Genomic DNA, 22,338 nt, shown 5'->3' on the forward strand with positions numbered 1-22,338 from the left:
CACTGAATGGTAGGCAGCTTCTAAGATGGTCCCCAAGGCTCCCCACCTCCTGCAATTCACACCCTTATTTACATCCCTCTCCTTCGTGTGAGCTAGTTTAGTGACTCATTTATGGTGAACAAGATGAAGCAGAGAGGATGGCATGTCTCTTCTGAGATTTAATTTTATGATTTCCATCTTGGGGGCTTTCTCACACTCTCTTGCTCACTGTGAGGAAGGTCCACTACTGTGTTCCGAACTGTCCCGTAGAGAGAACCACACAGCCCAGAACCAAGGGAGACCTTTGACCAATAGCTGGCGAGGAACTGAGTCCTGCCAACATGTGAATGAGCTTGGAAGGAGATTCTCCCCTAGTTATGTATGCTAGAAAAAATACGTAACGACACCTGAAATGAATGGTTTCATGGATCTAGTTACTTAGGATGACGCTAAATTATGGCTTTGTATTTTTTTAAGGTTAGTTGACTTAAACAGAAATATTAAGTGAATGATCTAGTTTGGGTGGTATGCAGTCATCCCAGAATTATGAAGTTGGTTTGCGAATGTTTGACATTTGGGAACCACTGCCCTGGGAAACTTACTGGGAGACCAGACACATAAACAGATAAAGAGATAACAGTTCAAGTTCAGGAAGAGGCGGTGGGGGGGGTGGGTCTAAGTTCAATCAGATTGCTTCCAGGGTACTTGATAACCTAGCAGAGGGGTAGTCTGTACCCCTCCCAAACTTCCAGTCACATGTCACACTGCCCCTTTGCTGCTGCCCCGCAGGGGGAGATGGGGTGGGGAGTGACTTGGGAGGCCCAACAGGTTCCTCATCGTCCTCTCATCTGTGAGATCAAGCTCTGTGTAACTTAATTTCAAGGCCTAGAAAAATGTTGGTGCCTGAATCACCTTTGTGGTCCACCATCTAGTCCTGCATAGTCCCATGCGGTGACCACGTGAAATGTGGCTGATTAGAATTGGAGTGGGCTGTAAAGTATACACAGGATTTGAAGACTTAGTATGGCAGGCTGTAACATATCTCGTTAGTAATCTTTACATTGATTCACATTGAAATGGTATTTTAGATATATGGGATTAAATAAAACATATTCTTAAAGTTAATTTCATCTATCAGTAGAGAACTGTAAATTGCATATGTGGCTGGCGTATTTCTAATGGGCAGCTGTTCTCCCTGCCTGCAGATGAGAGAAAGTACCCAAGTGTGTGGAGGGGGTGTTGGGGATGGCGGAGGCAGGGGGTGGGTGGGGTGGTTAGCCCTGTACTGATTGTGCTAACCTGTTGTGATTCTGCTTATCCCTCCCTGATCTCCAGACTGTGCTTCCATTTGCTTTCTGGATATACTGGATATCTTGGCAGATTTCAAGCTCAGTGCCCTTCCTCTAAAACCTGGACCTCCTCCTGCCTTCCCCATCTCATAAATGGCACCCCCTGTCTAATAAATCTCTATGTCTTGGTATTTCTCAAATAACATGCTGTATTTCTTGAATCCATCTCCCCTTTTATATTTCCTCTGCCTCTTCCCTGATTTACACCTTCAGAGCCTGAAGGCTGAACCAGTGCAGGTGAGTCTCCTGCCTTTAAAGACTCTGGCCTTTCACCTCACTGCTGTCAGAGTGAGCTGATAAAGCACGGATGTGACTGTGGCACCACTGCTTAAACATCTTCCTTGGGGCCCCAACACCTCCAGTTTGGGAGTCCAAATTCCTGAACACTATCTGACGCTAGAGTACCTTCCCAGCCAGCTGCGTCTAAGGAGCAGCCCTGCTCTCTCATGGCCTCCTCTGCTTAGCAGACTGCCTTCAAGCACAGCTCATGGCCAGCTCCTCTGCAAAGCCTTCCATACCCACTGCTCTGCCACCCTTGCCGCACCTTTGTACCCTGTCACCACCCAGTCACATGCATTATGATCATCTGCTCACGTTATCTTCCTGCCTCCCATCCCCCAAGAACAAACCCCTCTCTTCCTACCTTGCTCTACTTCCCCCTGCTACCCCAGCACCAGTACAGTCCCTGGCCAGAGTATCTTCTTAGTAAATGTTGGCTAGATGAAAAAATAATAGATCAATGCTGGATGTTTTCATGCTTGTGGGGCAAAAAAATCTGTTGGAGATTTAAACAAAGATCTTAAGATCAAAGTAGTACTTAGACGTGAACTTTTGCTTTTGTCTATAAAACAAGTTATTCTGACTTGATGAAGATAAAATAGAATCTAGAACAGTAATGATTTCCTTCTTGAAAAATATTGTATGCTTCTTTTCCTTTATACTTTCACTCTGGTAACAATGGCTTTTGCTTCTGTTAAATTGTTTCAACCTATTCTAAAAAGATGACTCACAAGGCAAAACAATTAGATTCTAGTTCTAACTTGAATGCATTTCCCAGGTCCACAACCTCTGGGAGATTTGGTTACCTTATTTGTAAACTGAAACAGTTTACTGTGTGACCTCTAAAGTAATTTCCTTTTCTAAAATTCTAAAGCATTTTAAGGTTCCAAGGGCTTGAAGATGGGGCTGCTGATCATAGGCTTGTTTTACTCTTGTTTGTAAGTGACCCATCTGACATTTACTTGGGAGTATAGAGTTTCAATATATACTCTGTTCTAGCCCATTGAAGAGAGCAGATTAAGATAAAGCTCTTCTAAAACTGTAATATTCAGTGTTGGAAAGAGTATGGTGAATAGGGCATTCCTTTAGGACGCCAGAGGAAGTGTAAGCCCTTCGCACTGTGTTTCAAGAGAGTTTAAATTGTTCAGACTATTTGATCCAGTATTTCTGTTTCTGAAATTTATTCTATGACATAATCCTAGCTGAGCACAAGAATTTGCATGTCATGATACTGATATTGGCACATTTATAAAAGCAAAATAAGAGATGACTATATGGCCAGCAACAGAAGAATATTAAATAAATTTTGGCATAGGATATCATGCAGTTGTTAAAAATCATGTTTTCCAAGAATATTTAGTGGCACGAAAGAATAACGAAAAACTGGATTCAAGAGTTGGATACATTATAATCTTAATTTTAATTAGGATTTATACACATGCACATTTCATACACACACACACACACACACACACGTTTATATTTATATGTACAGAGAGAAACAGAGAGGGACCAAAAAGAAATAATCCAAAGGGTTAGCAGAGTATACTTCTACTCAGTAGGAAGAGCAGGGTGCTGTTGGGGTGTAGAGGTGAGACAACGTGACACCCCAGTGTCTGGGAGCTCCCGTCCTGCGAGTGCTACAGACATATATGAGCATCATTTAGTGGTGATGGGGTTCCCTGCAGTGAACAAGTAGCTGCCCTTGGGCTTTGGTAGGTCAGAGAAAAGGCCATGGTTCACACTCCTGAGTGGCCCTGCCAGAACCGCTGCAGCTCTGCAGTGTCCGCGGGGAACGTGGCAGCTCCAGGCACATACTCTTTCCAAGCCATTCCCAGCCAGCAAGAGCTTAACTTGTTGCCCTCCCCATGGCCTCACTCTGACCCGGAATCCGAGGAAGGAAGACCTCTGAAACTTAGGAAGGACGTTTGAAACCCTGGGGAAGGGCGGGGAGCCATCTTTACCACATCTGTTTTTGTTTGGGTGATTTATTTTTTATTGTAGCTAATTTACGATATTATTTTAGTTTTAAGTGTATATCAAAGTGACTCAGTTATACATATGTATATGTGTACATATATATAACCTTTTACAGATTATTTTCCATTATAGATTATTATAAGATATTGAGTATAGTTCCCTGTGCTGTAGAGGAGGTCCTTGTTGATTATCTATTTTAATATAGTAGTGTGTATATGTTAATTCCAGATTTCTAGCTTATCTTTCCTGTGCCCCCTACCCACCCCCATCCCCTTTGGTAACCGTAAGTTTTTCTATGTCTGTGAGTCTATTTCTATTTTGTAAATAAGTTCATTTATATCCACATATAAGGAAAGACTAGAGATCTCTTCAAGAAAGTTAGAGATACCAAGGGAACATTTCATGCAAAGATGGGCTCAATAAAGGACAGAAATGGTATGGACCTAACAGAAGCAGAAGATATTAAGAAGAGGTGGCAAGAATACACAGAAGAACTGTACAAAAAAGATCTTCATGAGCCAGATAATCATGATGGTGTGATCACTCACACTCAGCTAGAGCCAGACATCCTGGAATGTGAAGTCAAGCAGGCCTTAGGAAACATCACTACGAACAAAGCTAGTGGAGATGATGGAATTCCAGTTGAGCTATTTCAAATCCTAAAAGATGATGCTGTGAAAGTGCTGCACTCAATATGCCAGCAAATTTGGAAAACCCAGCAGTGGCCACAGGACTGGAAAAGGTCGGTTTTTATTCCAATCCCAAAGAAAGTCAATGCCAAAGACTGCTCAAACTACCACACAATTGCACTCATCTCACACGCTAGTAAAGTAATGCTCAAAATCTCCAAGCCAGGCTTCAGCAATATGTGAACCATGAACTTCCAGATGTTCAAGCTGGATTTAGAAAAGGCAGAGGAACCAGAGATCAAATTGCCAACATCCAATATCTGGATCATCAAAAAAGCAAGAGAGTTTCAGAAAAACATCTATTTCTGCTTTATTGACTATGCCAAAGCCTTTGTGTGGATCACAATAAACTGTGGAAAATTCTGAAAGATATGGGACTACCAGATCACCTGACCTGCCTCTTGAGAAACCTATATGTAGGTCAGGAAGCAACAGTTAGAACTGGACATGGAACAACAGACTGGTTCCAAATAGGAAAAGGAGTACATCAAGGCTGTATATTGTCACCCTGCTTAATTAACTTAAATGCAGAGTACATCATGAGAAACTCTGGGCTGGAAGAAGCACAAGCTGGAATGAAGATTGCCGGGAGAAATATCAATAACCTCAGATATGCAGATGACACCACCCTTATGGCAGAAAGTGTAGAAGAACTAAAGAGTCTCTTGATGAAAGTGAAAGAGGAGAGTGAAAAAGTTGGCTGAAAGCTCAACATTCAGAAAACTAAGATCATGGCATCCAGTCCCATCACTTCATGGGAAATAGATGGGGAAACAGTGGAAACAGTGGCTGATTTTATTTTCTGGGGCTCCAAAATCACTGCAGATGGTGACTGCAGCCATGAAATTAAAAGACGCTTACTCCTTGGAAGGAAAGTTATGACCAACCTAGACAGCATATTGAAAAGCAGAGACATTACTTTGCCAACAAAGGTCCATCTAGTCAAGGCTATGGTTTTTCTAGTGGTTATATATGGATGTGAGAGTTGGACTATAAAGAAAGCTGAGCGCTGAAGAATTGATGCTTTTGAACTGTGGTGTTGGAGAAGACTCTTGAGAGTCCCTTGGACTGCAAAGAAATCTAACCAGTCCATCCTAAAGGAGATCAGTCCTGGGTGTTCATTTAAAGGACTGAGGTCGAAGCTGAAACTCCAATACTTTGGCCACCTGATGCGAAGAGCTGACTCACTTGAAAAGACCCTGATGCTTGGAAAAATTGAGGGCAGGAGGAGAAGGGAACGACAGAGGATGGGATGATTGGATGGCATCACCGACTCGATGGACGTGGGTTTGGGTGGACTCCAGCAGTTGGTGATGGACAGGAAGGCCTGGCGTGCTGCGGTTCATGAGGTCGCAGAGTCGGACATGACTGAGAGACTGAACTGAACTGATAAGTGATATCATGTGATATTTGTTTTTCTCTTACTTCACTTAATATGATCATCTCTGGGTCCATCCATGTGGCTGCGTATGGTATTATTCCATTCTTGTTTATGGTTGAGTAATAGTTCATGGTATATATACCTCATCTCTTTTCCATTCATCTGTCACTGGACATGTAGGTTGCTTCCATGTCTTGGCTATTGTAAATAGTGCTGCAGTAAACATTGAGGGGCGGTGCATGTATCTTTTTGGATTATGGTTTTATCTGGCTATATGCCCAGGAAGGGGATTGTAGGATTATATGGTAACTCTATTTTTAGTTTTTTAAGTATTGATGGCTTTTTAAAATGTGCTATTTAGACATTATTTTATCAATGAGCTCAGGATACAACATAGTATTATACAAAAAGAAAACACAATATGTACAAAAATAGGACATCATAGTATATATCATGCATAAGGTCATGGAAGTGTTACCTAAGAAAATCGATATCGGAAACACATTGTAATGTGGTGGAATGTGCAGACCAAGTCCCTTTCCGCCAAGGAAGAGTTCGTGAGAAAGCTGGAATAGCTTGCAACGCTCATAGCATTTCCTGGCACATAGTAAGCATTAAATGATTCTTGATTTAATAAATATGTGCTTTAAGTTACTAAGATTTATGTTGAGTGGTGCAAAGGAAAATACTAATTGTGAGACAGTAGGGGAGCAAGAAATAGACCCTCTGTCAGGCCTCACTAATAAAGGGAGTTTATTATAGGAAGGTTAGTAAGGGGGAACTCAGGACTAGCTCCACAAGGAGGCATGTATTGGAAGCATGGACTCTGGGACCAGGCCATTTGAGTTCAGGCTGTGTCTCTACCACTTAAAAGCTATGTAGCCTTGGTCAAGTTACTTAACTTCTCTGTGTCCCATTGCCGTCATCATCTACTTCATAGAATTATTGAGAAAACAAATGAATCAATATTTGTACAATATTTGTAATGCTCCTTAGCACACAGTAAGGGTGCAATGAATGTTCACTATTATTGTTGGTGTTGTTAGTATTAATACTATTAAAATTACTGAAGGCTAGGATGCAGTTTAGGAGACTGGTCACCTCTTCTTTCTTCATGTCCACTGCTTAACTGGTTCAGCTGTTCCTTTCTGTCTCTTGTCTGGTTCCATCAACTGATTGTCCCTCCCTCTCCTTGATCCCCCACTTCATCATTCTGAGGCTGGGAGGAACCTGATTGCCCCATTTGAGTAGAGTTTTTCATGCCCAGCCAGTTCAGTATGCTCCCCATCCTGAAGACTGGCCATTCCTGGCCTGGGAGCTGTTCTTGTCCAGTTGGCCATGGCTTGGACTTCCTTGGTGGCTCAGTGGTAAAGAATCAGCCTGCCAATGCAGGAGACACAGGAGATGTGGGTCCGGTCCCTGTGTCTGGAAGAGCCCCTGGAGGAGGAAATGGCAAGCCACTCCAGTATTCTTGCCTGGAGAGTCCCATGGATGGAAGAGCCTGGAGGGCTACAATCCAAGGGGTCACAAAGAGGTGGACACGACTGAGCGACTGAGCACACACTCACAAGGTGAGTCTAGCAGCATTTGGTCTCAGAAGGGGAATGTAGGCACAGAGAAAGCACTTGTAATTATGGAATTTTAAATTATTCTGAAAAGGGGACTCATAAAGAAAGGGTTAAGAAAAACTTCATACTGTAGAAGAGACCCAGTGACTTATGGCATTTTTTTCCACCTAGTACACCGATTCATTTTCTAAGGCCTGTTAGTCACTGTTAAGATCCAGAAAGGAAATTACGTGACTAAGAACTGTGGAAATGAAACCTCAGAGACCTTTTTTGAACCTATGCCTTTCTAAGTCATGCCCTTTCCACCTCTGCATCAGTTCACAGTGTAGCTTGTCTAACTTTCTGGTACCTTATCCAATTCTTTCCGTGCCATGGACCAGCCAAGAAAGCACTGTGTGGTGGATAAACTAAACACGAAGATGGTGATGGGTGTTCTGATTATTTTCTAAAGCTGAATGATGCATTAGGAAAGTTCCTAGGGAGAAGCTTATATCACATGGTACGCATCCTCATGGACCACACTTCCTTCTCTGTCACTGCCATGGACCCGCATCTTTTCGCCGCTTCCTGCATCTTCAAGGTGATCAGAACGGCATTGCACTCCCTGCAAGTTACCACCGCTCTAGAAGTCAATCACTGAGTCAGGGCTGACAGCAAGGGCTCTTTGCTGTAATGCCTGTGGCTCCACAGGAAACAAGACAGCGGGAAGCCAGCTTTTAGGGGGTCAGAGCTCGCAAGCTGTGTGAGACCATTGTTCTTTCTGGGCCATCTCTCTTCTCCAGATGCCTATGATTTGGTATTTCTTCTGGTCAGAGAATAGCAATGGAAACACTGAACAGAAAGCATTCTATCCCTTGTTACTCAATGTGTTTTTTCCAGAGAAGCCCTAAAGGTTATGTTGGGTTTTATGAGCTGCAGAGGATTGCCGACTGGTGTTCCACCTAGAAAGACAGACATCAAAAACTGCAGGGGGGAGCTGCCCTTGGGTGGGCTGTTGAGCTGAGACAAAATCTCTGCTTCCTGCTCCCAACCTGAGTATCATGAAGGGGAAGGGGGAAGCATCCTCTGATATACTTTAATTGTCCCCACATGTCATCTGGGTACTAAATATTTTAAACTAAAAACCTTATTACACAGTTGACGGTCAGTGACACATGTTTCTGATATTAAAAGTCAATCACTCTCCTCTGTCTTCCTCTCAGAAAAATGAAAATGAAATAAAATAAATATGTCTTCAGCTGTGAGAGTTTCCTCAAATGATCAGATCTGAAGGGCTTTTGGAACTTCCTTCACCCTGTCAGCAAGAAAAGACATCAAAACAGTGATACAGAACCAGGACTGAAAAAAAAACAATTTAAAGATTTTTGCTGACGTATCTAATGATCTTCTCAAATGAAAGTTATTTGAAAAAAAAATTTAAAAATAAGGATCATTTTAAGATTTTGGTAGTAGTCACCACCTATTCTGTCAGAAAAGTAGCTGATTTTACAGAAAATTCCAAATGGTTTTCAAAACCAAATATAATGTGATCTTTGTTGCTAATTTGTTCACTTAATTTGAAGAATATTTATAAATGCTTGAAAGCTGGAGATTCAATATTGGTCAGTTTAAAAGACTGTAGGTATATTTCAGCCTAAGGTTGACCAAAAGAAAAAAGATTTTAGGTATCCTGCTCCTTTCTTAGCTCTGTAAGGACAATGTTGCGGAAGGAAGACCCATGGCAAGGCTTCAGCGATGGGGAGACCAGGTGATAGAGGCGCAGAATAGCTTCTGATCTACTACTGGCTTCAGCAAGAGAGGTCAGACTCCAGGGCCCACCGGTCTCATGGAGAGAATAGTGTGCAGTCCCCTTACATACATGTGAATCTGTGTGGGAAGCCATGGGGGTAGGGTATCTTCTCTCACTCCATCCTGCCCCAGGATGGGTAATCTTCCCCCTTTCATCCCCTTTCATCCCCTTTGACACAGAACGAAATTATTGGATAATTGCTGACCCTCAGTTTTCCTGCATTTGTGTGTGTGTGTGACTAAGGCCAAGGTAAACTGGTCTCTTGGGTTTATTTTGAGTTGAAATTAGCTGAGCTGTTTGTTTCCTCTGAGCATATACAGATGCTTTTTGAACTATCTTTGTGTTTGAGGGATTTTTTTTTTTCATGGTATCAGCACACCACTTCCTCCAAGTTATTACTTTGAAACAGCTTTGCAGAGGGAGATATTCCTGCTGGCCATCAGCTTGGCCAAGCAAGCGATGATTGAGGGATGGCAGCAGAGCTTCACAGTGTATTTCATGTTTGTGCATGACTTCATGAAATGATTTCTCATCCACGAATTTTGGCAGACAGGATGGGCTGTCATCTGACCTTACCAGTAGAAAACTGTGTTTTGTTAACATCAGGCACTGGCTCCCTGTTTGAATGATACTCAAAGTTTAGGCTAAAATAGTGTCCTCAGATGACCCTTTGCCTGCTCTCTCTGAGAATTCCATGGAACCTTCTTGAATGTGGATTTCTACTTAATCTTTGATCCTTCCAGGCTCTCTGGTTCTGATAAATTTTTAGAAACTGCAAGTTTGAGTAAAGTCATTCTTAAGTTTCCTTTTATTATACTTTAAATTTTTTTAAATAAATGACCTTTGAATGCTCTTAAATGTTGATGTGCAAACATATAGTGTTTTTACTAATATGCTTTATAAATATTATTCCTCTTCCATAAATTCATACATTTCTTTTATTTTTGAGGATAGTAATATTTTATAGTATCTTACAAGTAAATTCTGAACCTTTCAGTTCTTTTATGCTTATGCTAAGGAAAATAGGACTAGAGATTTAAAATATACAACCATAGTAAGTTTATAGTGATTTTATATTCCCACATTTATGGATGTAAAGGAAACTGATTTGACTTTCATCCAATTCTGATTTTATACTTTTTTAAGTGTTACTGCTTTCTTGCGTAGGGGGAGGGAATAGGAAGAGTTACACTTAAGGAAAATCACCACTGAATTGCCCCATCCCTGCTATGGACTTTATTTTTGTAAAAGCTCGAATTCTAGCAAAGCAGCAACAGGTCCCAGTCACTTTCCTGAGCAACATATACTGTATACTGCCTTTTATAGTTATTTATTTATTTATTTACTGCTGCTCTGGGTTTCCGTTACTGTTTGGGCTTTTCTTTAGTTGCAGCGAGTGAGGGCTACTCTCTGGTGTGGTGCTCGGGCTTCTCCCACTGCGATGGCTTTTCTTGTTGCAGACCTTGGGCTCTAGGTACACAGACTTCAGTAGCAGCGGCTCTGGGCTTTAGAGCACAGGCTCAGTAGTTGTGGCGCACGAGCTTAGTTGCTCCGTGGCAGGTGGTATCTTCCTGGACCAGGGATTGAATCTGTGTCTCCTGCATTGGCTGGCGGATTCTTTACCACTGAGCCACCTGAGAAGCCCTCTTCACTGTCTTTTACACTGTTTTTAAGTAATTGTTAATGAATCCAGGATATGATATGTGTTGTTCTCCATTGCCCAACCTTGTACAACTTATGCCTATAAAGACTTTGACATACCTCAGCTTTGTGTCTCTCAGCACTTCTGAGAAATCCCCATCTATATTTACAAGATATATAGGGAGGAGGTGGGAAAGCAAGGGAAGAAAACCTCATTTCCACGTTTGTGCAATTAGAGGTTGAATAGAATTCAGTAGACCCCACTAGTGAAGAATATTAAAAATATACCTCCAGAGAGTATTTTCAATGAGGTAGGAGCAAATCTTGGATGAATATAAAATTCTGTGTTCAGAAGCCTTTGTACTTTGGAAAATAAAATTTCCCATTGGTGATCTTCATATTGGTTTTCCATGAATTCCCTGCCAACAGGAGTTGGATCCTCATAGTGTTTTCTGTGTGGTATTAAATTTTGCTGAAGCTTCACTTGACTCTTGGCACAACTGACTTTCACGTCAGAGTCCCTCAGCTTGCGGTGGCTGAACTTGGGCACAATGATAGGAATCATGGTTTTGTTTTCTCACTTGCTCAGAGACATCAGATCTTGTCTCAAGGCCTGTTTTCTTTCAGTTCATTATGTGCCATCTCTGAAAACATTCACAGACCATTCCTATTCTCTCTGCACTTCCCAATCACTAGAATAAAGCAGGCTTGATAAGAAGCTCTGTCTTTTGTTCCCCAGTTGGGTGAGACAGTCTCAAAGGGCTCTGGGACCCTTTCATAGTGCACTGAAGACAAGTCCAGCCTCTGAAGCGGCGGATCTGGGGTCCCCATCCTCCTCTTGGAACTTTAACTGACAGCTGGCAGGGAGCCTCTCCAGGTGAAATGAAAACAAGGCAGTGAACACAAAATCAATTTACAAGTTCCTATTTCTTCTTAACTTTTACAAGAAACTGTTTTTTTAGGCAGTTTCTGGGGCATTTTTTCTGAGTCTGTGTCCACTGAGCCCAATGACATTTAAAATTGCACAGAAATGCAGAGGCATTTGTAAATGAGAATGGGACCAGCACAAATTGTGTAGATTGATGCCAGGTTTTTGAGACAGGCCTAAGTGGACCTGAAAACTAACTGTAGAACCAATATAAAATGGAGACTCTGAAATTATGAGTACCCAGGTTTTCTTAATTATTTTACGCATGCTCAGTCATGTCTAACTCTTTGCAGCCCCATAGACTGTAGCCCTCTAGGCTCCTCTGTCCATGGGATTTCCCAGGCAAAAATACTGGAGTGGGTTGCCATGTCCTCCAGGGGATCTTCCTGACCCAGGGATCAGAACTCGTGTCTCCTGCACCTCCTGCATTACAGGAGAATCCTTTACCACTGTTTCATCTGGGAAGCTCTTTCTTAACTATGATATAGAATATATTCTTTATCCTTAAATTACATCGAATCATCCCTCTAGAAATAAAAGGAGCCACTTCGCCTGCTGTGTTCCCTCCTTTACCAAGTATAACTAGGGAGAAGTTCAGCTCACTTAATAGTAATAATGATAGCTGATGTTGTTGAGCGTTTAGCATTGTGTCAGGCATTTTACCCCAAAGCGTATACCTTTCTCACCGAGACACACTGAACATCTGCAAAGTCCAGGAGAGAAAACTGTATGAACTGAGGAACAGCTCTTGGGAAGACCCAGGTGAAAAGGAGACCAAAGGATGTCATTCCAGCCCAGGTCTTCCTGTTAATCATCAAATAGCTAACTGTAGTTACTTTGAATGAATGATGTAGGCTCAGAAGGGTTTTTATCACCAAGTTTTTAATTAAAAAAAATTCTAAGTTAGATTTTACTTTTTCCAGAATATTTGCAGAATGGCTAAGGAAGATGGTAAAGATAATGGAAGCTTGGATGCTTATTGAAAGTGAAGTCACTCAGTCATGTCCGACTCCTTGCGACCCCATGGACTGTAGCCTACCAGGTTCCTCCGTCCATGGGATTTTCCAGGCAAGAATACTGGAGTAGGTTGCCATTTCCTTCTCCAATGCTTATTAAGGCAGCCTAAATTACTCCTTAGTTCCTGGGAACTTCAGTCTTGTGAAAGATGGAATACGGTGACTCAGGGTCATAATGGTTGTTTTCTGGACTCAGACTTTAGAAGTTTACACATGTCTGCACGTGTAAATCAGGGCACTCCAACTTCTGCCTTTGAGACAGGAGGAACTGTGGTCAGATGTACCTGGATGGCCTGCTCTTTCCTTTCAATGTGGGATGGAAACATTGCTTAGAAGGTGAACATTCTCAGAGGCTCCACAGTTGCCACAGTTGCAATCTCAGGGAATTCTTTTGTAAGCATATTATCTGTTGGGAGTAGGGGTGATTCTTGATTTATGAAATGTGCTTTATAAACACACAGAAATAGTCACTGCTGTCCACCCAGTCTCCCAATGGTTAAAACATTTTATTTTCTCTATGAAAAGTCATGGAGCCTTTAGATGGTCTTCAAATTCAAAAACAGAAGAAATAAGGGAAAAAGTTTAAAAGCCTATAATTAAAAAAAAATCCAGATAACAGCTAATGGAAAAAGACATTCTAAAAATGGAGAAGATAGTAAATATATAAAACATTGTCAACCTCATTAATAATCAAAGAAATGAAAATTAAAATGGCTCATACATACAATTTTTTTGTCTATCAAATTAGCAGATTTTGGAAAGTGACAGTGGTGCATGTTGAAGAGAAATGAAATGGGTGCTAGTGAGAATAAGAATGGTAAAACTGAGAAAACAGTGTAACAATATGTATCAAAGGAAAAAGGAAAAACTTCATATATTTCATTTCTAGTTACTGTACTCTAATAAATGTACCCTAAGGAAATAATCTGAAAGGGTCACAAACATTTCAGTACAAGCATATTAGTCATAGTAGGATTTATAATAATAAATTGGATGTAATTTAAATGTCTACCAATGACAAATATTTACATAGGTAATAGAACATCCATAAAAATGAAACATGCAGCTATTAAAATTATGTTAGGCTAATATTTGAGAACATGGGGGAGTGTGAGAAAGATGAATATAAAACTATATATATATATATATATATATATAGTATGATCCCATTTCAGATGCATACACAGGAAAAAAGATTGGAAGGAAAGTCTAAAATGGTAACTGGTTTTCTCTGAGTATTAATGGGTCATTTTAAAATTATATTATTCATATTTTCTAAACTTTTCACATATGACTTTTTCATAATAGAAAACTATAAAAAGTAGGAGAAACTTAAGTTTACCCCAGACAGCATTTCCTTCCACCTGAATGCCTTCCTTTCTCTGAACAAAAAGCCTACTAACTTGGGTTAACAACCCCTCTGTCTTTAAAAGTAAAAGGCAGCAAGTCAATTTCCTCCTGACATCTTGATGAGATCATCTTACCCTATGGAGGGGAGTTAGGACTGCTGGGTAAAAAGTACTTAGGGACAGGGGCCCCTTACGTCTGGAGTGAGGTCAAGGGACAGTGTGGGGCTGGCTCGGGGATGGGGCAGAAGCTGAGCTTGGTGCAGCAGTGAAGCCCTCTCCCTTGAAGAACTGAAACTAAAGTTTTAGTTGAGCCCTATTGAGAATTAAATAAGACTTTTGTGGGCTGGCCTGGCAGGGTGTCCTCAAGTATGTTTGTATGGAAATGGTTCTCAAATACAACTGATTACCCCCAGACTTTGATGCTGTACATTTACACTAGAGTCTGCCTGAGTTAGCCCTTCCTCTGGGTGTGACCTTGTTAAGGCTACTCTGGTGTAACACCTGTGCTGCACAGAATGGGAGATAAATTGCTTTCCTTCCATCACATCATCAACTCAGATCTGAACGCTCCGTGAGCGTGGTGATCACTGTGTGATCTCACCGTTTGATATCTGTGGCATCCCCAACACCTGAACCAGCACTCAGCACACCATAGGCGCTGAGACCCCATGGGAGCCCTCACAGTGTTCCCGCTCCTGGACAGCCGTGTAGTTAAGAGACAGGAACACAGGGAGAGCAGATAAAAGATCCTAGAAGATTTTACTTACAGAAAATAATCTTCCTTGTGTGTTTTTCTTCTTGGCTGGAGAAGACTGGCCAGGAGGTTGCGTGTGGGGCCAGAGGGGCCAGTGAATAAGGAAGGCGGCTGTGCTGACCAGGAGGGGCAGTGGCTGGAGTTGGGAGGCCACAGGTTGGGGTTATGTTTGACCTTGGCCGTGAAACCCAGACAGCTACATATTTGCCTCGCTAGGACAGAGCTGCCATCCCAAAGCCAAGTCTAACACCCAGGTTGGGCTCAGTTTAATTGTTGCTTAGTCTTGTTTTGTTTATTATTTTTTAATGGTGGTAGGTAGGGGTGAAGCAGGGAGAAACCATTATGACTTTTTTTTTAAACTATGTCCATTTACCTTCCTGAGGGTGTCCTACAAAATATAAACCACATGTGGTTTTTACACCTCACGTCTTTGTGGTTTGCTATTCTCAAACTAGTCAATATTTAAATGTAGTCATGGAGTTGCTTTTTACACCAGCCACCAGCTGATGGTTCTGTCCATTCTGCTGGAATGGTTTCAACAGGATGAAATGATCCAAGACTGAATTAAGCAGCTTCCATGCAGCAGCGGGGAGGAGTCCTTTTGTCAGCACTGAGCAAACACAAAAACAAAAAACCCCAATGAGCCAAAAACCAACACACACGCACAGTGGTAGAGCAGGTCACCTTGCGGCCGCACCTCTTGTGATCTCTTGCCCCTCCACCTGTCTTTGGAGTTGGGGGGAACAATGTACCTGCCTTTGGTCCAGCAGGAGGCACTTTGCACGCCTTTCCAGCGGCCTGGTGGGGCAGCCATCCCTTTAAGACAACCTGGAGGTGTTTTTCCAACAGTCTGTTTTCCCAGTCAGTCATTTGGAGACTCCAGAGCAGCCAAATGGGAGGCGGAAAGTTCTTGAAGTGGCAAAATCAGATGGAATCTGGGGTCATTCGAGTAGAACACATTGTTTCAGCCAAACCACTGAGAGAAGCTGGGGCTGCTAGGGAAGAGCAGCAAGCAGCTCTGCATGCAGCTGTGACCATTGGGAAACGGCCTGAGAGTCCCTCCCACGACTGTAGGTGAGCAGCCGGGACAGTCCCTGCGGGCTCCTCTCCCCATTCCCCAGGCTGGAGGAGCAGAGCCGTCAAATTGCCATGCCTGACTTTTTTTTTTTTTTTTCATGTGCTTCAAGAAATTCTTTCATAATTGAGATTCTATTATCAGTACACAGACATTTCGCTTTGCACACAATTCTTAAAACACTTAGCAAAGATCTAAAAATTCATGTAGTTGTTTTGAGGATCAGTATACAGACATTTCAATTTGTTCACAATTCTCAATATACATACAAAAAATCTTTAAAAAAATCATGTAGTTGTGATTCTTTTCTGAAGTTATTCCAGAAGCTTCCCAGCTTAAAATTTGGAGGCAGATTTTCCTTAACAGAATATCAAGGACCAATATCTTCAAATATTGACATGCTGTTACATCGCAAGTCCCATGAATTCACAATTTAAATCATATACACTACATACTTAAATTGTCTATCACTCGGTTCGACCAAAGATGTTATAGAGTGTGCAAAATTCTGTCCCAGAGAGCCAAGATCAAGGAGTGAGTGGTCTGCTTTAGGCAACAGTTCTACCAAAAACAACATGGGAAGAGAAGTAAAGTGTTCAAGGCATTAAATACACAGCTGACTCCAAACCACAATTTATATATGGCAGTATAATACAACACTGCCATGCTTTGTATTATAGGATAGGATATAAAAGGAACCCCTCATCTATGGAACGGTTAAACTGACACCCAAGACAATCAAAGCCTCGGATACTCAACATCCCACTTGTTTTCTTATTGTACCAAAAAATAAACCACCAACAAATGCTTTCACCTCATTAAAAAAAGAAAAAGCATTTACACTTAAAAAATGGGATGAGGTGGGATTCCTTCATTTTTAAAAACGTTTCTAGAGCTGCTTAAAAAATGTGCATTTCAAAACGGTTGATAAAAATAGATCTCTGGATTATACAAAAAGGGAGACGGGCCCCCTGATTGGATTGGGTGTGATATTCAGCATATTTGGCTTCTTTCCTGCTTCATCAGAGGCTGGGCTCTCCTCGGTTTTTAGTTTCTCTGTTTTCTGCAGGTAAGTCTTCTTTAGTTTCTTGCCACTTCAGCCTGTTTCCCCTTTGCTCCCCTTTTCCCCTTTTGTTTGCACTTTTTTGTCTAAAGATGTATCCTTTCCTGCCACAGTTTTTGGCGTTGTTTCCACTTTTGCGGGAGCCGGGAGCCGGGAGCTGGTTTCTTCTTGGGCTCATTTCTTCTTGGGCTCCTCCTTCGCCACCCCCTCGGTGGAGCCGGCCTTCCTCGCGGACATCGCGAAGCCAGGCTGAGAGCCTTCGCGAAGCCAGGGGCTCAGCCTCTGCCTCTTCTCCAGCCGCCCCAGCGATGCCTGACTTCAAAGGGAACTCGGTCAGGGGCATGCGCAGAAGCAGTGGCTCGCAACCCTGTCTGACCTCGGACTCATTTTGAATAACAGGGTTTTCTAATGTCCCCTTCACAAACGTCAGTGAACTTTCACCAGGGAAATGATCTGACCACATACATCATTCCTCTCCAAATCTGTGTAATCGTTATCTGTAATTAAGAAGAGGATTAATTACAATTATAATTTATTAATTAATACAAGGAATGTAATTTATTATAAAATAACTTCAATTGTAAGCAATCAGGTAGTACTCATTAGCAAACAAAATGAAGTGGTCAGGGTTTTGCAGTTGCACTGATAATCATCGTGAGTAGGGCATTGTGACTGCAGACTAATTTGGGTAAGAGAGACTTCATTCCCACCAGTGGCAATGCATTGGAACACATTTTCCAGCCAAGGTGAACAACTCTTGGTAAAGAGCTGTGCAAATCATAGTATTTCATTTATATGACAGTTGCATTACTGGGAAACTTGGGGACTAATACAACAGTATTTATTTACTTTGAATAACGTGTAAAATGGAGTTTAATTGTCAGCTCAGATTACAAAACAGTTTTTTCACCTACATCAGTGTCCACCAGGACCTTTGAAGGTTATGTGGGTCAATTCTTTATTGAGTGGGACAGTCTGGTACATTGCAGATTGACTAGCATCCTTGGCCTGCATCCCAGGAGGGCCTCCCCATTGTTTTGACACCCACAAATACCCCCATTTCCTGCCCACATGCAGGAGGGTTGGGTCTGCCTCTCCAGGTAGCAGCTGCACCAGGCAAGCCCAGCTTCTGTGCAGTCAAGGGGCCCCCGGGGAAGTCTCAGGTCAGTGAGCCCTTCTGCAGGGTTCAGTTGAGTGGCCTCAGGCCCAAAGGCATAGAGCTGGATAGACCCTTGTTTTCTAGTCAGGGGAGGGCTTTCTTGTCCACGTGGTTCTATCCTCTGGCAGTAGACATGGAGTAACCAGCTATATGTCTGGAGAGAAGACCAGATAGGGAGCAGTATGGCTGTTCCCACCCCACAAATCATGGTAGAGACCCCATCCTGTTCTTCATACCTGATGAAGCCACCAGATTAGCATCCAGAAGGAACACACAGCTATCCATATGCCAGCAGCTTCACTCTGGGTGTGTGCACAAGCAAATACTTGGCAGGATGTGAAAACAAGGCTTTCCTCCCTTTGGCCCCTTAAGTTGTAAGAAACTTCTTCTTCCATCTCATGTGGTTTTTTCCCTCTATGAAAGTGAAAGAAGTCGCTCAGTCGTGTCCGACTCTTTGGGACCCCATGGACTGTAGCCTACCATGCTCCTCCGTCCATGGGATTTTCCAGGCAAGAGTACTGGAGTAGGTTGCCATTTCCTTCTCCAGAGGATCTTCTCGACCCAGGAATCGAACCCGGGTCTCCCACATTATAAGCAGACGCCTTACTGTCTGAGCACTTGTATTCGATGTTGGTGACTACCTGGGAAGTGTTTGCATTTTAATTAAATTACCTAGAACACGGTGAGGCCTCTTCCCACCAGGCCCCCACCGTCTGGACTGTGTTCCCAATGTGGTAGTGGCTCTTGAGTGTTTGAAATGTCACTCATAGTAAAATACACGCCTGTTTTTGAAGACTTAATAGAAAAAAAGAGTGCAAAATACCTAACTAACAGGCTTTTTATTGTAAGTACGTGTTGTAGTGATAATATTTTTGAGACAGGATGTTAAATATTACTGTTTTATATTGTTTTCCTTTTAATGTAACTAGTAGAAAATGTGGAACTGCACATATAGACCAAATTTTATTTCTGATGGACAGTTCTAATCTAGGAGGAGGGTTGTTTTCTTTGGTTCTTTGGTTGGTAAATTAGAATTTAGATTTTTGCTTTTTTGTTGCCTTTCCTAGAGTCCCCCAGTTTGAGAACTGGATGCTTTCTAGGAAGAACTACTTGGGTTCTGAATCAGTATAAGGGAGCCCTCAATCTCTGTTCCATTCCATCCATCCATCAACCAAAGAGGTCATTTTGAGGAGAAAAAGGTAACTTCTATAAAACTCCCAGGTCTGAACATGATTATAACAGAGTGAGCAAACCCCTTTAACAGCCTCTAGTGGATGAGGCCTCTTGTGAGTGAGCCACAAGTCCTTTTCATATCATTGTTTAAACTTTTTGCTATAGAAATATTTCAAATGTATATGAAAAGTAGTCAGAACATTATAATGAAGTGCCACGTATGCTTCACCCAGCTTCAAGAATGATGATTTCAGGCCAATTTTGTTTTCTTTAAACCTGTACCTGTTTTCCCCCTTTTTCATTTCAGGGCAAACCTAGACATCATATCTTTCCATATACAAATATTTCAGTATGTATCTCTAAAACTTTAAAGACTCTATAAAAAACAACATAACTTCAATAATATTATCACTCTTTAAAATTAGCAATAATCTTAGTATTATTAACTATCAATATTCGGATTTCCAGTTACCTCATTTATTTATTGAAGCACAGTAATTTATAATGTATTAGTTTCAGATGTACAGAAAAGTGATTCTGTTTTTTATATATTCTTTTTCATATTCATTTCCATTTTGGTTTATTACATGATTCTGAACATAGTTTCCTGCTGAAGCTGGAAGAGCAGGAGTGAAAAGTCAGTGGATGTCTGCCTCCCCAGATCTGAGGCTCTGCTGTAAGTTAGGGGAAGGGATGATAGACAGCCCCAAAGCAACCAGTGTGCACTCTGTCTACCTGTCCAACACACACACATGCACACACACACGTCTTACACATACAGTTTCAAAAATGCCTGCACAGAATAAATCACTCACCTTCCTCCCCACAAAAAGTGGACAGTTGAGGTCCGAGTCCAATGCCAAGGCCAAACTTTCCACAGTGTTGTCTGCCAGCCCCAAATGCAGTATATCGTGGTCCAGTGGCAAATTATAAAGGAAACGCCCCGTGCACAATGGTGGAGGCAGGACAATAGCAGAATTGCACGGTTAAACTTCCATTTGGGAAAGGAGAGGAGTCATTTGTCACCCGTCTCTAGCGTATTTTATAACCCGGTGAACAGATTGTCCCTGTGTGGCGATGGTACGGAACTTTGGTCAGTCAGTGGCTTAACTTCCTTCTGCTCTTCCTTAAGGGTCTTCCTTGACTGTTGTCTTCCAGAGCCATCTCCAGGGCAGGGCCGCACCTGTTCCACAGTCTATGCCGTGTTCTCTGGCTTCACGGATCTAGGGATTGCCTTAGGATTTAAGCAGTCATAAGCTGTTTTCAACCATTCCAGGGTTTTATCCTCTAGTATTTAAAAACGTGATAAGATTCTCTAGAATCCCCGAGCTCCATGGACTAGTGAACAAAACTCAAAATTGTGTTGAGTCGCAGTCCGCTCTTAAGTTCTGTGGCCTTTATCTCAGTCTCTGATTAGGTACAGTGTTGAAACAGTGGCCTGAGGTGGTGAAGCCACTGTTAATTTACTCCTTGCTGCTGAGAAGGACCCCAGTATATTACAATAAAGGTAACAGCCTTCTGCTCGGACGAGAGACCACAGTGTCTCTGGGGGAGACAGTGGGAAGTTCAGCTTCTCCTTTGTGTCAGACTTCTTTCCTGATATTGTTGTTATCTTTTGGCCCTGTTCTGCCTAATGTTAGTTAGCATAGCGTAGAGAACTGGGGTTTTTAACCCCACAAGGCTCCGGATTCTTTGACTCTCAAACATCTTGGTTGCACATCATGGGAGGCTGGGAAAGGCCTCTATTGACAAAGCCCTTGCCTGCCCCCACCCCAGCAGGCTTCCAGTAAGTTTCATCCTAAATTTCTCTTTGCTGTGTATCTTACTGAAGGCTGAATGTAGCCAACATACTCCAACCTTCTAGTTTTTTCTCTGAATTCTTTAATGGCGCACCTTCAGTAGGCTTGTGGTCTTCGACCCAGGATTCAGTAGGTGGCAGCCCAACCAGCAGTGATGCCATCACATAACCAGGATGGCCAACTTCCTAGCCCAGGAGAGCCCGCACTAGCTGTCACCCAGCCTTAAATCAGCCAGTTGCACATTTTAGAGTTAGTCACATTCCATATTCACTTCTAGTACTGATTTCTGTATCACATTAGTGTTTGTATTACCAGTAATAGAAAACCTAACCACACTAACTTGCATGAAATAGAAAATTTATTTGCTAGTGTAAGTTAGAAGTCCAAAATAGAGCTAGCTTCAGGTATAGAAGGATTCCCCCAATAAATCAACAGCTGATTTTCTCCATCTCTCGTTTCTCACATTGTTGGTCTCATTTTCAGACCCCATGTGGTCAGAGGATGAGTGAGTCAGCTTCAGCCCCTCCATCCTCACAGACCCAGCTGCATCCCTCGGGAAGAATTCTGTCTTCCAGACACAAATTCCCTTGGTTCTGATGAGGCCACAGGCTATATCACCAAGAAAAGTCTCTGGGGCTGCGTGAATGCAAGGCTCCCATGAGCCAGCAATTCATGTATCTGGAATCGGAGTAAATTCCTCTGGACCCACACGGTCTGGGAGGGAGGGAGGGAGAGATGTGTCTCCAAACAAAAACTGAAGGACATCATTGTAAGTAGGGTCAGTGGATGCTGAGCTGCCAAAACACAAGGAAATATGTTGCAAATGTTTCCCCAAGTAAGGTTATACCAATTTATATTAGCAGGACATAGAATGGTGTGATGTTAGTTTTCGATTTTCTGTTTCTGAGATTATTTTTAAATGATCAGCCTTCTATATAACTACTGATAGGTTTATGGGCAAGAAGCTAATTCCTTTGTTTCTGCTCTTTTAAATCATGTGATTCCCATATTTTAATACTTTGAAAGTAGAATTTTTCTTATAATAAATGTGTACATTTAGTCTGGTACTGTTTCTTCTTCCCCATAAAAAGCTATAAGATAAAGGGGGTGTTTTGCTATTGAAGAAAATGGTGTTTTAGAATGGAAGGAGTACAGTATTCTAAAACATGTTTCTGCTGCTGCTGCTGCTAAGTCGCTTCAGTCGTGTCCGACTCTGTGCAACCCCAGAGACGGCAGCCCGCCAGGTTCCCCTGTCCCTGGGATTCTCCAGGCAAAAACACTGGAGCGGGTTGCCATTTCCTCCTCCAAAACATGTTTTTACTACTGGGGAAATACTGCACTATAACAGGTAGTAATGGAAACACAGT

At 42.2% G+C, this 22,338-nt stretch overlaps 1 protein-coding gene and 1 pseudogene across 2 annotated transcripts in view; one reads left to right on the forward strand and one right to left on the reverse strand.

Moving 5' to 3' along the window:
• The window catches only part of WIPF1 (WAS/WASL interacting protein family member 1), a 129,085-nt gene that overhangs the window by 61,189 nt on the left and 45,558 nt on the right, over positions 1-22,338 (forward strand). The window lies entirely within an intron of this gene.
• On the reverse strand, positions 11,953-22,169 carry LOC113902231 (annotated as a pseudogene).

This window comes from Bos indicus x Bos taurus, chromosome 2 (genome assembly GCF_003369695.1).
Source record: "Bos indicus x Bos taurus breed Angus x Brahman F1 hybrid chromosome 2, Bos_hybrid_MaternalHap_v2.0, whole genome shotgun sequence".
In the NCBI taxonomy this organism is placed as follows: Eukaryota; Metazoa; Chordata; class Mammalia; order Artiodactyla; family Bovidae; genus Bos; species Bos indicus x Bos taurus.